The following is a 14,381-nucleotide window of genomic DNA, read 5'->3' as shown; positions in this document are numbered from 1 at the left end:
GAAAAGAGTTTACAAGACTAAGTTCAGATAGAGATAGCACTCATTGATCTAAGAATTTCACCAGATCTGAAAACAGTGATAGACCAGAAGTTATGAGTAGAATGTTTTGTAAGCACATTGATTAGTATAAGAATTTAGTATTATACATGAGGATACATATTTTTTTTTACATAGTGTTCTCTGAAAACTCAAGTATCCTCACTGTACTATAAACTGTAGAATGAACCTTAGACACCAGACTGAAAATAATTTGGAAAATTCTTCCCTTCTCTGGGCTTTGGGTTTTCATTTCAATATCTTTGTTCCCACTGATACTGCACTGAGTAATATTGTGAGACTTCCGTGAGCTGTGAATCTGCTTCACCATTTCTAATTTCCTTACAAGCATATTCTTTGCATTAGCCTCCATAATCACCTATGAACAGTTTTTTTCCAGTCTTTGCCTCCTACACATTCCCTATCTGTTCCAGTAGCACTAGAAATACACTACTTGTCAAAGTGATCTTTGAACACAGTGGTAATGTAATCAGAGACTAATAATTTTGGACTGCTACAAGTAACACTCTTTACTAAAACAGAAATCTTCATTAAAAAAAAAAAAGGAAAAGAGAAAGAAAAAAACTATTTAGTTAATATGATACAAGTGGATGATGATAAGTTCCTTCCTATCCTACACAGAGTTCTGCTCCTTGTCAGAGAAAGTAAAAGTAGGTTCCACAGGCCCCCTCACCTGGCTTTGTCGGCATCTCACTTTCCTGGAGAATGTGTGGGAGCTGCTGTCCTGTTTTCTTCAGAGTAGCTCAATATAACTATTGAATTTGGTCTCCATGGACAAGACAGCTAAGTTTCCTACGCCTTAGAGTTGTGCTTATACAGGGAGAAAAGAATTCAGAAATCTACCAAGAAGAATGATCCTATGTAGTTGTAATATTGTTGGTTTTCTCTTCTGCTAATTTGTTATTGAAATGCTGAGGGGCTCTGGTGACTCAGACTCCAGGGAAAACTATGCATGGGTTTCACGCCTCGTCTTTAAAGCAGCAAAGTAAAAAGTGATTTTGTTACCTCGTGCTCTCATCTCTCTCACTTTCTATTTCTCTTTCACACTCATTTTATTTCCCCCTGCTTCTTTCAGCTTGATATGGCAGGACTGACTGGGAAGTGTACATGAACACTGGACATTAGGTGCCTGAATGTCCAGTGCATAGATTGCTGCCTATCTGAGCATAACTCACTTCTGGATATGAACAAGATCCTTGCACAACAGAAATACTGCAATAGACACACTTTTAAATAGATTTTTCATGTTGATAAAAAACATTAAAACATACCCAAACTATATTTCAACAAGAAAAACATATGGTTTTATATTCTTAAAGTAATATTGAAATATAACTTCTGTGCTTTTATTGTGACTCAGTTCAGTTCTGCAATTCCTGCTAATGTTATGTAGTTATGTGTTGTTAATTTTTAGTGCGCTTCCAGCTGTAATCACTCTCACATAAAAAGTCAACTTCTACAAAGCTGGCATGCTTCTGCTGTTAGTATTACGGATCCTAACACACTCCACATGGACTACTCCCATACCATTGTCAAATATTTGTTCACAACAGATGTGTGTGTTTAATTATTTTTCCAGTACATCCATAAAACTTGAAAAGGAATCCTTCTGGAATGAAGTAGCGTGAGTTTTTCATTGCTATCACCAAACCAAATGACTTCTGGCTCAGATTCTGTACTTGGCAAAAAAAAAAAATTTTTTTTTCCTTAATATGAGACAAAAAGTCATTTGAGTATAATTAACAAAACAAAAGAAGTTGGTGGATTTACACAGCACCCATAAAATAATAATAATTCCATGTTACAAAATAACTCATATTCTTACCATTTTCCTTTGCTAATGGAAGAACATAGGTTCAACATCCTGCTCTGCTTCAGGTATTTCAAATCTAAGTATGACAATGTTCTCAATCATCCTGTTTTAGATCTGAGATAAACCTAGTTTAAATCTTTTCTGTCTAAATTATTTCATCTTGTGTAAACTACTTGAATATTCTCTAGATCAGAGACTGTATATCACATCTATAGGGTAAGTATCCTAAATACTGTGCAGCAGATGAATTATCTCACAGTTCTGCTTTGTGCTTCAGTGAACATCTGAATGTTCTGTATGGATGAACTGAGATAAACAGCTTAGAAATGTTGCCTAAGACAGAGTCTTGAGAGCTAAGAGTTCAAATGACTTCTCTTACATAGATATTAAATTTGTAGTTGGTATTTTTGCAACCTATTTTAGCATTTTAGCATCAATTCCTCTTATTGGGAAGGTATTCAGATTGTGCATGAAAGTCTGCTGAAGTTGGTGTTCACCTAAAATATAGGAAACCAGATTTCCTCTCTGTATTTCATGTATTTCATGTCAGCAGCACAAGTTGAAACTGAGATTTTGTCTCCATTACAGATCCAGTATAGATCCCATAACTCAGCTCTACATGCATTCTTTTTTTTCCCTCATATGGTTATGAAGTTGTACAACAGTGTCATGGAGAATAGCCAGCACTCAGGCTCCATTCTTGCTCACGAATCCTATGAAACTGTTGAAACAAATATAGAATTATTCTTTTTCAAGAGACACAACCCTGAAAGTTTATACTCTGTTCCTCCACAATTTCACTCCAGAAATCCATGTGGACTTAATCTTATCTGTCCATGGGGATGAAGGGGACGATACAGTTTACTTTATTTCCTTTTTTATAGGTCCTCATAAAAGTAAGTACTGTGTCAAATGTTTGAAAAACTTGGGATCCAATCCTGCTGTAACCTATATTGGTTCAGATTTGGAGCCACTTTACTGGAGTTTCAATGACAGAACTATGCCTATAAATTTCAGTAAGTGCCTGAAAAAGTGTGTTCTTAAGAAAGAAAAATACAGTCTAGTCAACTAATCCCCCACTGTTGTCTCTTCTAAAAGAATTCTTTGTTTGCCTGTGTTATAGTAATAATTTAGGTAATATGCAGAAACATTCTTAGACAGTTGAACATGACTGTCTCTATTTTCAAGCTCTTAGAATATTTCCTGAGATTATTTTGGAAGGTGTCAATTGTCTACTCAGAGAATTTCCAGGGATATTCAGAACCTGGAACTTTTCATGGACTAATCTCAGTAGTTTGCATAGAGCCAGCCTATTTAGAGGGAAAGACATGGATGAGCACAGCTGAAAGCTCTTCTGGGTCATTTGGCCTCTGTGTAAAAAAAAGGATTCCAGAATGTGTTTAATTTAATCACTAAATTAACATGCTAGGGTCACATTCTACATTCAGAGGTCAGTTAAAAATTTCCCTTCCTTCACTGTCAGAAAATTTGAAAAGAAAAAAAACAGAAAACAAACCCAAAATTTGGTGTGTTTCATGTATTTTCTAAGGAAAAATGATTGGAAGCTGTATAACTGTGTAGCATGCAAGATTTCTTTATGTCTACACAAAAGAGCAGATAATCTCTCAGTTTGCAAACCCACTAACATCACAGGACATCTTACAGTCAGTCAATGCTGTTGAATACAGAGGTCTGAGAGTCTCATGGCTTCAGCAGGCATCATGGTTGTGTAATTACACTTCTGTAATGCTTTAATCCTGCAAAAATAAATTGCTTTATGAGTCTTTATGACATACCCTAAAGCAATGCAAGGTCAAGTAGCTGCTGGCTTACTTGAACTCTGAGTGGCTGAAGGTACAGATGCCATTTATAGAGAAGGTAAGGCTATTCTATATGACCCTTCTTGATGCTGGTCATGCTACAGAAATTTTAAAAATTGGTGTAGTGGTAAGATCATAGTGATCTTTTTGATACACAATACCAATTGGTTTGAAATATGTTTTTTAGTCCTTCTCTGAGTATCAAAATCTAGGACAGCAAAAGGTTCAAAGAAACAGTAAATGTTTGAAAACATTTAGATCATTAAAATGATCTAAAACTCTGGGTACGTAGTTCCAATTGATGTAATTGGAAACTCAACCCTAACCTTAAGCCCATTCATATTTCGTTGCTGTTGTTTTTACCTTTAAAGGGGATCCTACCCACCCCCTCAATCCTCCCACCAAAAAAAAAAAAAAAAAAAAAAAAAAAAAAAAAAAAAAAAATTTAACAGAGCAACCAAAAAAATCTGTACTCATAGCACAAAATATTACGATGTAATAACTTTTCCTATTGCAAGATTGCCTTTGTTTTTATGCTAGTTTTGAGAAAGCAATAAATGCTTCTAAGCACTTACTAAAATTAGTAAAACTGTAAAGGAACATGAAACAATGGTGCTGAGAGACCTTTGCAGTTTTATGCTTTTCAAGGCCTTTTTCAACCTCCAATTTTCCAAGCTGTACTGGAATGCCAAATATGAATTGAGAAGTTTCCTTTTGTACTTTATTTCCGCCTGTCTTTTCATATAGTACTTATTTTTCCCTAGAAAGCCAAAAATTCCAGATGACAGACAGAAGACATGGACATTAGTATAGATCATTCCTAAGACAACTGATTGGAATACTTTTTTAGCCAGTTATAATGAAAGCCACAGCAGTTACAAATAGAGATCTATGTTTATACAATAATTTATGGTTCTAATAATGCCACTTATATGAATAACATGTTTCTTATAAACCGGATAATAAACTATAGGCTAAGACCATAGCAGTCCAATGGCACATTAGTTCCTGCATTTTTAATCAAATGTGACTCTAGGGACCAGGCAGTACAATCCTGATTTTACATTCTTCCATTGCTGGGCAAGGGGTGGGGGAGGGAAGTCACCCCAAATCATAATGGGAAAGTGTAGAGCAATATAGGTTAGCCTGAAAGCTCATTGAATCTTTCATTTCTATGTCTTTGCATCACAGGAAGGAGAGTATAAGGAAACTGTCATTTGGAAATGAATGACCTTTGCATTGAAGCAATAAAAGTGAAGTTCCTCAGCATCCTTCCAGATGAAAGATCCTGCATAGGGGTATGATTGTTAGTGGTGGTGTTCAGTTGCAGTGACACTGCTTAGTCGTGAGTTTTAGAGAAATTGAGGAGATAATCAGAGTATTTGTGATTTGGATATTATTGTTTTGTAGATTCAAACACATTAAATCCCTTAATATATTCTTTAGTAAATCTTTCTGGAAAATAATTACTTTGGAATTTATTTATTACTCCATAAACCTGTGTATATCTGGAAGGGAAAATGATGAAGCATTTAGAAATGGAACAAGTTTTGTGGAAGCTTTCATAAGGAAAAAAAAGAGATACTCTGTCCCATTTTACTGCTCTGAAACTGTTCTAATTCTAGTCCTAAACTGCATTTTTACGAAGTTACAGTGATATAAATCGCTCAACTACAAAATTTAGTAATTTTTTACAGATTGTCTGCTAAATATACATTATCGTCAACTAATTTTCTTATTGTTTCACAAAGCTCATTGAAAACAGTATGATAAAACATTCTTCAGGAAAAGCTTGATTCTGATGAAGATTCATTTTTGAAAGGAAGGAGAAAAAAATTTACTGCTTTTGAAGTATTGCATTAGGTATTTCTGCATTATTACTTTCATTTTTTAGTTACAAATGAGGCAAATAAGGCCTTGAAAATAGTTCAGTGTGCATAATTGAACAGAAGATGACAGATAAGTTTGCTGTAAGTGTATAATCCACAGGAATATGTGTCCTGTTAGGGCAAAAGGTGATATTGATAAAGTAAGACTATTTTAAAAGTAAATTTAAAAATAAGTTTGTTGTAATACCTGTGGATGGCATTTTTGTAGCCTTTTGTAGATCTAGACTAAGGCTAGGAAAATGTGACTGTAGTGCATATTGCTTCCAGAAATTTCTTTCCTGACTTCCTAATGTTGTTTCATTGTAGTTCAGAGGAGCTCACAATCTGTGCAAGAAAGATAATTCAGGAACAGTCAAAAAATAACATTATTTTTCTTTAAAAAAATTTTAAATAGGTTTTTAATTTTTTTTTAATTTCTAATTGAAAGCCAAATTTTTATTTATTTTTAGTCAGTTGCCGACTATGCAAGAATTCTTCCAAATTTCCAAACAGTCTGCCACCCTCCATATAAATAGTTTTCTGAGCTATATGAGTACTTTTAAATTAGGATTATCTCTTGAAATCTCATGATTTTACATCAGAACAAACAACCTAATAATGAATTCAGTTGTTACTTGGTTAAATTGTTCACTTTTTTTCTGGCAAATAATCATTTGTGCAGTTCTGTAGGTTGATATCTTCTGAGCTCTCACACCCCACAGAGACACAATTCAGTTCATTTTTATTTTGTTCCATCTAGATACCTGCTGTTCTTTCCCAGCATCTTTCTTCTGCTTCATTACCCAAGCAATACTATGAAATCTGTGTAGAGACAATAAAGTCAATTGGTCAGAAAATGGCTCTTGGTTTGCTTAATGCTGCAGGTAAGACCAGGATATTTTATTACAAGATTGTCAAACTGCCATATTGGAAGAACAGGAGAGCATAAAAAGACTATATTTTAAAAATTTAAACTTAAATACACTCAAATATTACCTCTTCTGCTTCCATTGCCTCTACATTCCTCTTAAACCAAAATATTTCACCCTAGTTCATTCATGACTGTTTCAGATTTTTTTGCAAGGGTAAATAGCACCTATGTAGCTGGGCTAATCATGTCAGCAAGTGAAGTGTATTATTACATCAATTAGAAAAGATTATTTATGGGAAATGGAAGTTCAGCAATTGTGAATTTTTCTGTTTCAGCAGGATGCCTTCCACCATAAAGTAGGTTATAGTTTGCAGGCTGAAGCAAGACCAAACACATGGTTTTGGATTGAATTCATGCCCCAATAATTGTCATCCTATGTTACTGAAAACCCCTTGACTGGAGATAACCACCGATTTTCCATTATTTTTCTTCTCTTTTGTGTGTGACACTTCATTACTGGAAGCCTGTTCCCTTTGCCTCATAATTCAGATTCTTGGCACACCACGTTGAATTTTATGGCTAAGGGTAATGCAAATCATTCACAGCTGTCTGTTGGTTAGGTGTGCTCTATGCTTAAAAATAGTCAACTTGGTGTTGCTTCAACCCAAAATCCAATGTTCCCAACTCTCCAGCTTACACATGCCAGTTTTCATACCTGATTTTCTTCTTTCTTTACTATTTTGAACGTGTGGTTGACACTTTGCAGGCAGTGTTGTCCAAACACTGATGCCTGGAGCCAAACTGAGCCTGAATTAGTAGTCAACAGATATTGCCCCAATGGGAACATTAGTTTAATTTTCCATTATTATACTCTTTCTTCAACAACATAGACTTTAATTTCCAATCAAGGTAATAACCATAACAAAAGATTTGAATTAATGGCGTTTAAAATTTGGAATTGTGGGATTTCAATGGTTAGTTGTAAATCCTTGGAGCTTACATTTTGAAATTTATCTGATCTCCACTGGCAGCACTTATCCAAAGACATGATTTTTATTTTTTTCTTCTTTTGTTGGCAAATTGTGAGCTCTATTTTCAAGCAGAGAAAAGATAATATAGCATCCACCTACCATCTATAAATCATCATTTTGGCATCTATCTGGGCGTTGAAAAGTCCGTTTGGACTTACATATCCAGGATATTTTATTGTTAGGCCTTATTAAACAAGTTCCAACTTGCCCTTTCTCTGATGTTCAGTAGAGCTGTCAGCTCCCCATTTCTCTGCCTGAGATCCAACACCAGAAGCAGGAAAGCTGTGTATCATTTGGAAAGAGCCCCCAGCATGCAGGATGCCACCTGAGCACAGCCAGCCTGAGCTGTGGATAGAGCCACTAAGAAACAAAGCCTGCTTAGGGGCTGGCTATGTTGGATACAAGCCTGCTGGAGAATCTGAACTGGTAGCAGTCTAAATGGAGATTTATAGTTAATGTCTACTGCCTTGACACAGTTCAGGAAGTTCGAAGGAAACACACAAGGCCAGAAATGGCTTCTGAGTCAATGAAATGAGGTCCTGTGTTCACTGCTTCTTGATGGCTCCTGGTCAACTTGCTCAAATTAAAAGTTAAAGGATGGGCTGAGTGGTTTTGTGGGTCTTGCTTTGAACTGTCACCTCTACCAGCATGAACTGTGATGTAAAAGTCAACTTGTGGTCTCTCTGGTTCTTGCATCTTCTGGAGTTATGAAGATTCTTCAGGTGAAAGAGTAGCTTGAGGTTTGTGTGCCAGAGAACAAGTCCAGCTTACACATCCTTCTCAGAGTATCTCTGAAAAGTCTGAATTCTGGGGGACAAATAAGAATGGTAAAAATATCTTCTCTTTTGAACACTCTGACACTCAATTAACCTAAATTAACAAGGTCCTTTACAAGGATCTTCCAGGGATCTAAATGAGAGCAGTATGTACTCTCCAAAGAATTGATTACCAAGTCATTTGGTCTGTAAAGTAACTCATACAGAAATAGTAAATTATAGCAAATGTATTTTTAAGGTCTTCTACTCATAAAACTCATTATAGCCAGAGCAAATATTTATTGACAGCATGATTTTTTTTTTTTGAGGTCTTTTATAAAAAAGACAAATTTCAATACCAGAGAAAAACAGTACCTTTTTATATAAAGTGAGGTGAAAGACATAGATCACTCTAGGACCATACCTTTTAATTTTCTCAAGGGTACCTTTTATCATGGCTTTTCGGTACTTGTATTTGAAGCAAATAAATCACTTGAAAAAATTCTAAGATGGAACAGTTATTCCACTCTTCCCTCTCTATGTGTCCAGTTTGCATCAATGATGCCTCATGCTTCAGTGGATTTCTTATTGAACTCTTCTCTTGGTAGTTGCCATGATTTAGAAAGCCATCCTTTTATTTAGCAAAGCACATTTCAAATACGCTACGGTCTTCAAGATCATTATTAAAGACGTTGACATCCTGCTTTTCTTTCTCAGCAGATTTCTGACCTCTTGATGCCTGACAAGCTCTTTTGCTTTCACGGATATGAGTGTCTTGCTTTAGACCATAAAGTGTAAAATATTCTAAACAGATGGACATAGCAATACAATGGTCTACTGAAGCCCAAATTATATAAGATTCCTTGAATTTTAATCTTACTCGTGTGCATTGGGAAATATTTCCCAGTTTAATCTAAATTTCTGTTTATTCACAACCAAACAAAAAGAAAAATAATCTGGCTGTCATTAGCCTAAGGAATTTATGGATAATTTAACTTATAACAATTTATGAAAGAGAAGTAATAATACATTTTCAAACTAATTAACAGACAGTATTGAAAAATTATGAACTAGTTAAAAAAAGAGACATGTACTGAAACATAATTTTGAGGTAAAACATTAATAGAAGTATTTTTTAATTGAAAATAGTTTTAAGGATTTGGAGAGTAGTTGTTAATAAAAATTTATTTAGTCCCAGTATATTCCAAACAGTCTTTTAAACTTGTAAGAAAAAAAAGTCACTATATCTCTCTAATAAAATAAATTTTTCATAGAAAATAGATCACAGATTCTGGTGTATGTGTGGCAAACAGGTGACACTGTTACCAATTCAGGGTAGAAATTCAGTCTCAACACATCATATCCCCATTTAGTACTTTGACCAAGAGGTCAAAGAGGTCTACCAAGTATTGTAGACTCTGGATCTCATGCTGCTTTTCCTTGTAAGTGCAAGTCAGAGCAATGTAGAGAAACAAGAAAATATTAAAAAAAAAAAAAAAAAAAACAACAAAAAAACCAAAACAAACCCAACAACTTTGAAGCATTTTATCTCCATGTGGATCAGGACCACTCTCAGAAAATTTTGCTTTTCAGGCTGCACTCTTACTCAAAGCAGCTGTCTGGAAAATGTGGTAATAAATACTTTAGCCAGCATTACTCCTGGCTGGCTAAATGTGGTCACCCAACTATTAGTCTACTGAGTTCTGATTCCAAAAGGTATTATTTTATTGCAACCTATTTCATACTTTGACTCAAGGATGAAATTCATATGAATTGTTTGTTAGTAATCAGGTTAAGAGAAGTCTTTATTCTACACTTTTTATCTTGGATAAACAAAGTGTTGAGTCGTAGAAAAAGAGATAAAAAGGAGGTATATCAGAAAACTTCTTTAATCATCATAGTTGGAATTAGATCCCCAATAATTTGAAAAGAAAACAAGAAAAAATTATATTCTGGTTTTTTTTATTTCTTATTAAAATATTGGTAGGCACATCAGTGTTTTTGCCTGGCTGCAACTGGAACTGAGGGTTGGTATTACAAACTCAGTGAAAGTTTGGAAACAAGTATTGAGGTTCTTCCAGAATTTAGCTGAAATTAACATGGGGGTTAAAGTTTACATTCTCAAAAATTTGAACAAAAATTTATATATTAGTTTATACTAAACAGATATTTTCAAGTTCCCAATGCTGTTACCAAAAAGAAAAGGCATAATTATTGCTGCCCTCATGGAAAAAATATTTTGGGATTTTGGGACAGTTGAAAAAAAGCCTGCTTCTTGAAAGAGTATGCTGGCCCAGCCCTCAGTTGATTCAGAGTCTTTTACAGTTGCCATAAATATGATGGTGCAAAACATAAAAAAGTTCAAAGAACAGCTGCATATTTGTGCTCTGATCCAGAGATGTGATAAAGGCAGTCAACAATCAAAGCAAATGAAGGATGGTTAGTATATTCTACAGGACTTGCTCACATTCTTGAAGCATAAGTCTTCAAATAAATTACAGTGATAAACCTTCTGTAATAGAGACCCTTCGTAACAGTTACCTCTCTGTGAACAGCAGAGAGAATGGCAGAGCATTAAGCTAACAAATGTTCCACATTAAAGCCTCAGGATCAATAACATTTTTAAGATGTTATCAAACAAAGCATTCGGTGTTGAAAATAACAGCCTTAGCCTTGTGCAGATAAAAGATGTAACAGCCTCAGTGTCTCTGCAGAAACGTAGTTGAAGAGCCAAAGTTCCCATTGTTCCTTAATGTTTATATTGCACTAAAATGAGAAGATGCTCAATAGGAACTAAAATTAATTGCAGATGGACTTAGAAGACATAAAAGATACATATAGGCCCAATAATAACCTTTTTCTGCTTTGTGGTGTGAAGCAGTTGTCCAAGTGTGGAATGCAGTCTTTCTACTTAGTGCTCCTAAGGGAAAAGGGAGATACTTCCAAGGCATGGTTGGATGGGTCAATGGAAAACTGAAGTGTAGGTGACACATGCCATCACTGTCTACCATCTGCAAAGATCCAATATTGTCAGATTAGTGAAACATTGCTGCTTCAATCCTGAGAAGGAAAACCCTTTCCAGCTGCTGGAATGAACTGATGGAATAAGATTAATTAGAAGCAGAGAACAGTGTCAACTTCCTGAGACAGAGACAGCTGAGCTGCTCTTCTCAAGATGAGACCGTGCCCTTGTCTATGTGAATTAGAAGTCTACATGGAAATGCACAAAATAATTTTGTGTATGGTACATAGACAAAACTATAAACTATACATGTGATCATTTGGTGTGGAATTCGGTTCTGGATTTAGACACCTCACTGTAGACATCTCATGTTTCTCAAGGACATCTCCATATATGGCCAAGATCTTTAAGTTCCCTTTGTAGTCAGTGCAGACTTGTTGATATACTTAGAGTCTGAAGAACAATAAGGCTGTGCAAATCCAAAGTTTCTACCCTTGCAATCAACATTTCTCCCCTATTCAGCACGCAAAATTTATCTTCTTCATTAAAAAGATAGAATCAACTGTAGCATTAGATAGTATTCTTCTGCTTGGATTAACTACCTAGATAATTTTATTCTCTCTCTCTCTCTCTGTTCTTTTTTTTTAACAGAAAAATGATGCAAATTTAAAAAACTAGAATACTTTCTTTTCTTTACACTTTTCTGAAATTTTACCTGCAATCAGGAAAATCATGACAGTATCTGGAAAATTCCAAGTAATGATTTGCTAATTTCTGATTGAAACAAAAAAAGAAATTCATCTTTAATTTATCTTTTTTCTTTCCCTTCCATATTCTGCCTTCCTTTCTTCTTAACATTCTTTCACTTCTTCTTCAGAAAAAAATAAAAACATGTTTGCCAAGATCTCAGTTTTTAGTAGTGTGATAATATTTCTGCAAAATTTTAACATCTTAATCGTATTGAATAGACCTAATTAAGATATCAGGATATAGCCATTTGAAAATAGTCCAATTAACTAATTCACTCACTGACCAATAAGAGATACTGGTGTTTTTTCTTGTCCGAGAGTTAGTACATGGAAAATGGAAAAATACAGTACCTGAGAAAGAAACATGTTGTGAGAAAGAGAATGGTTCAGGACTGAAGAGAAGGAAGCTAATAAATTTTAGCAGATCATTTAGAATCCATTCTGATCCTTAGATACAGCACTAGAAAGGGATGTGAAAACAAAATTTTGATTTTTACCCTGGTCAGGCCATTGAATCACTCTGGACTATGTTTCCTTTTCCTCACCTTTGAAGTGGAGATAGTAAAACTGTCGTCTAATCCTGATGCTGTATAAGCCAAAAATGGATAAATGGAAAAAGTCAAATTCATGAACTTCATTCCTCTGCATTTTCATCTAGATGGTATCACTAACTTTTGACCAGAAAGTAGTCACTTACTGTTTCTTATTATGAAGGAATATAACTTTTGCTTGACAGAGGAGAATGAGATTCAGAAAATTGCAGTCTCTCAAAAGTCTGTGTTAATTTTCTTAATTAAATTCTGTCTCACTTTAAAGGCTACAATGTCCCTTTATATACAGAACAGCTTATTCATTCAGTTCTTTTTTGTTCCCCCTTGAGCTTGTCAGAAGCTGTCAATGTTGATACAATTTGACATTTTGCCCAGACTGCATCAAACCACAAACCTGAGAATAGAACCCAGCCATTAACAGTTTAATAACCTGCTGCAAAAGTTAATTTTTTTCCACATCAACAGTGTCACATTTGATAGTGGTATGTTTTTTACCTTTACTGTATGAGACGAGACTATTGTCTTTACATGCCGTGGTTTCTAAAAGTGCTTCAGAACTGTAACTAGTCAGAGGTTTCATTTTTGAGTGCTGACTAGTTGAAAATGTCAGAATCCATAAGTATACTTGAGACTAGATTTCGCTGAAAGGCAAAAGTTTTGTCTGAGGAGTAGACATGAAAGTCTTGATTCAGTGTAGTAGATAAGCACATGCCCAATGTGGATAATATGAAAGCCATTGACATCAGTGGAAATGCTTTCACACGTGAACTCAGTGTATGTTAACATACTTTCATGGCTAAATCTTAAGCTTCTGCTCATGTCTTAGTCTCGGTAAAAGTCAATAAGGCCTATAAAACTACTTCACTGATTTCAGCAAGCTTTGACTCTTACATTGTAATGGATATATGAAAATTTTGTAGGAAACAAAGTTTTCAGAAGAGTTTCCCTAATCAGTGTGCAACAGTAGCTTTTGGCTAAAATGAAAAGTATCTCGGGCAAGATAAAGTAAATATGATTTCTAATGGTAGATTTAACAAAAAGATCAAAGATTATATGAATATTTTCAAAATATTTAGCACTGCAAGAGTGTTTGGGTGGAGCAGAAATGTCTGGGGAGGTTGTCCATTATTTTATCAGCCATGCTGGAGCAGGCAATTGTGTAGCTTTCTCCTGTCTTCTGGAGTGTGTTTTTTTCCCTGATGATACTTATGGGAAACTTTTATAGGCTATTGATAGTCCACCACAGCTATTACACCCGAACCTGATCCAGTGATCACAAACCATTTTACAAAAACTGGAACTGCTGCAGTCTGAAGTAGCTCATGTCTCTGTGTTGTTTCAAGTACATTTCCACAGACTCACATCTGATCTTGGTTATACCTCTATAAATTCACATTAACTTAATTGGTTTTCATGGAATTCTTGCTGGTTTATATTGGTCTCAGTGCATACTTTGGCCACACCAGAAGCAAATCTAAAAATAGGTAACTATTCTTCTGTTGTAGTATGGGAAAAGCTTTAAATACAGCTTTTTAGGTAGACCTAAAAAATTCTACTCCTTGCTGATCACTGACTCTTAGTGTGATGTTGGCTACTACACGAAAGTCTGTCATGATAACCCTAGCTTTTGTAATTAAATATTTATTCATTTATAGGTTTATAGTTTATTTATTCTGGTTGCCTTGTGTCTTTTTTTTACATCAGTAAAAAAAATGAAAGAAATTTTCAGTTGGATTCTGCTGAGTCAGCATCTTTCTTATTCTGAGAACTCTGGCTTCTTTGAGAAATCTAGACTGTTAATATTTCTGTGGAGAAATTAGCTTTTTTTCTTTCCTAGAAGAAACTAGGAAAAAAACCTTGAGTCTATCTGAGAGATAATATTATAGAATGCATATTTACAATAC

Source organism: Pseudopipra pipra, chromosome 5, assembly GCF_036250125.1.
Source record: "Pseudopipra pipra isolate bDixPip1 chromosome 5, bDixPip1.hap1, whole genome shotgun sequence".
NCBI lineage: Eukaryota > Metazoa > Chordata > Aves > Passeriformes > Pipridae > Pseudopipra > Pseudopipra pipra.
Note: the sequence above shows the minus strand (reverse complement) of the source record.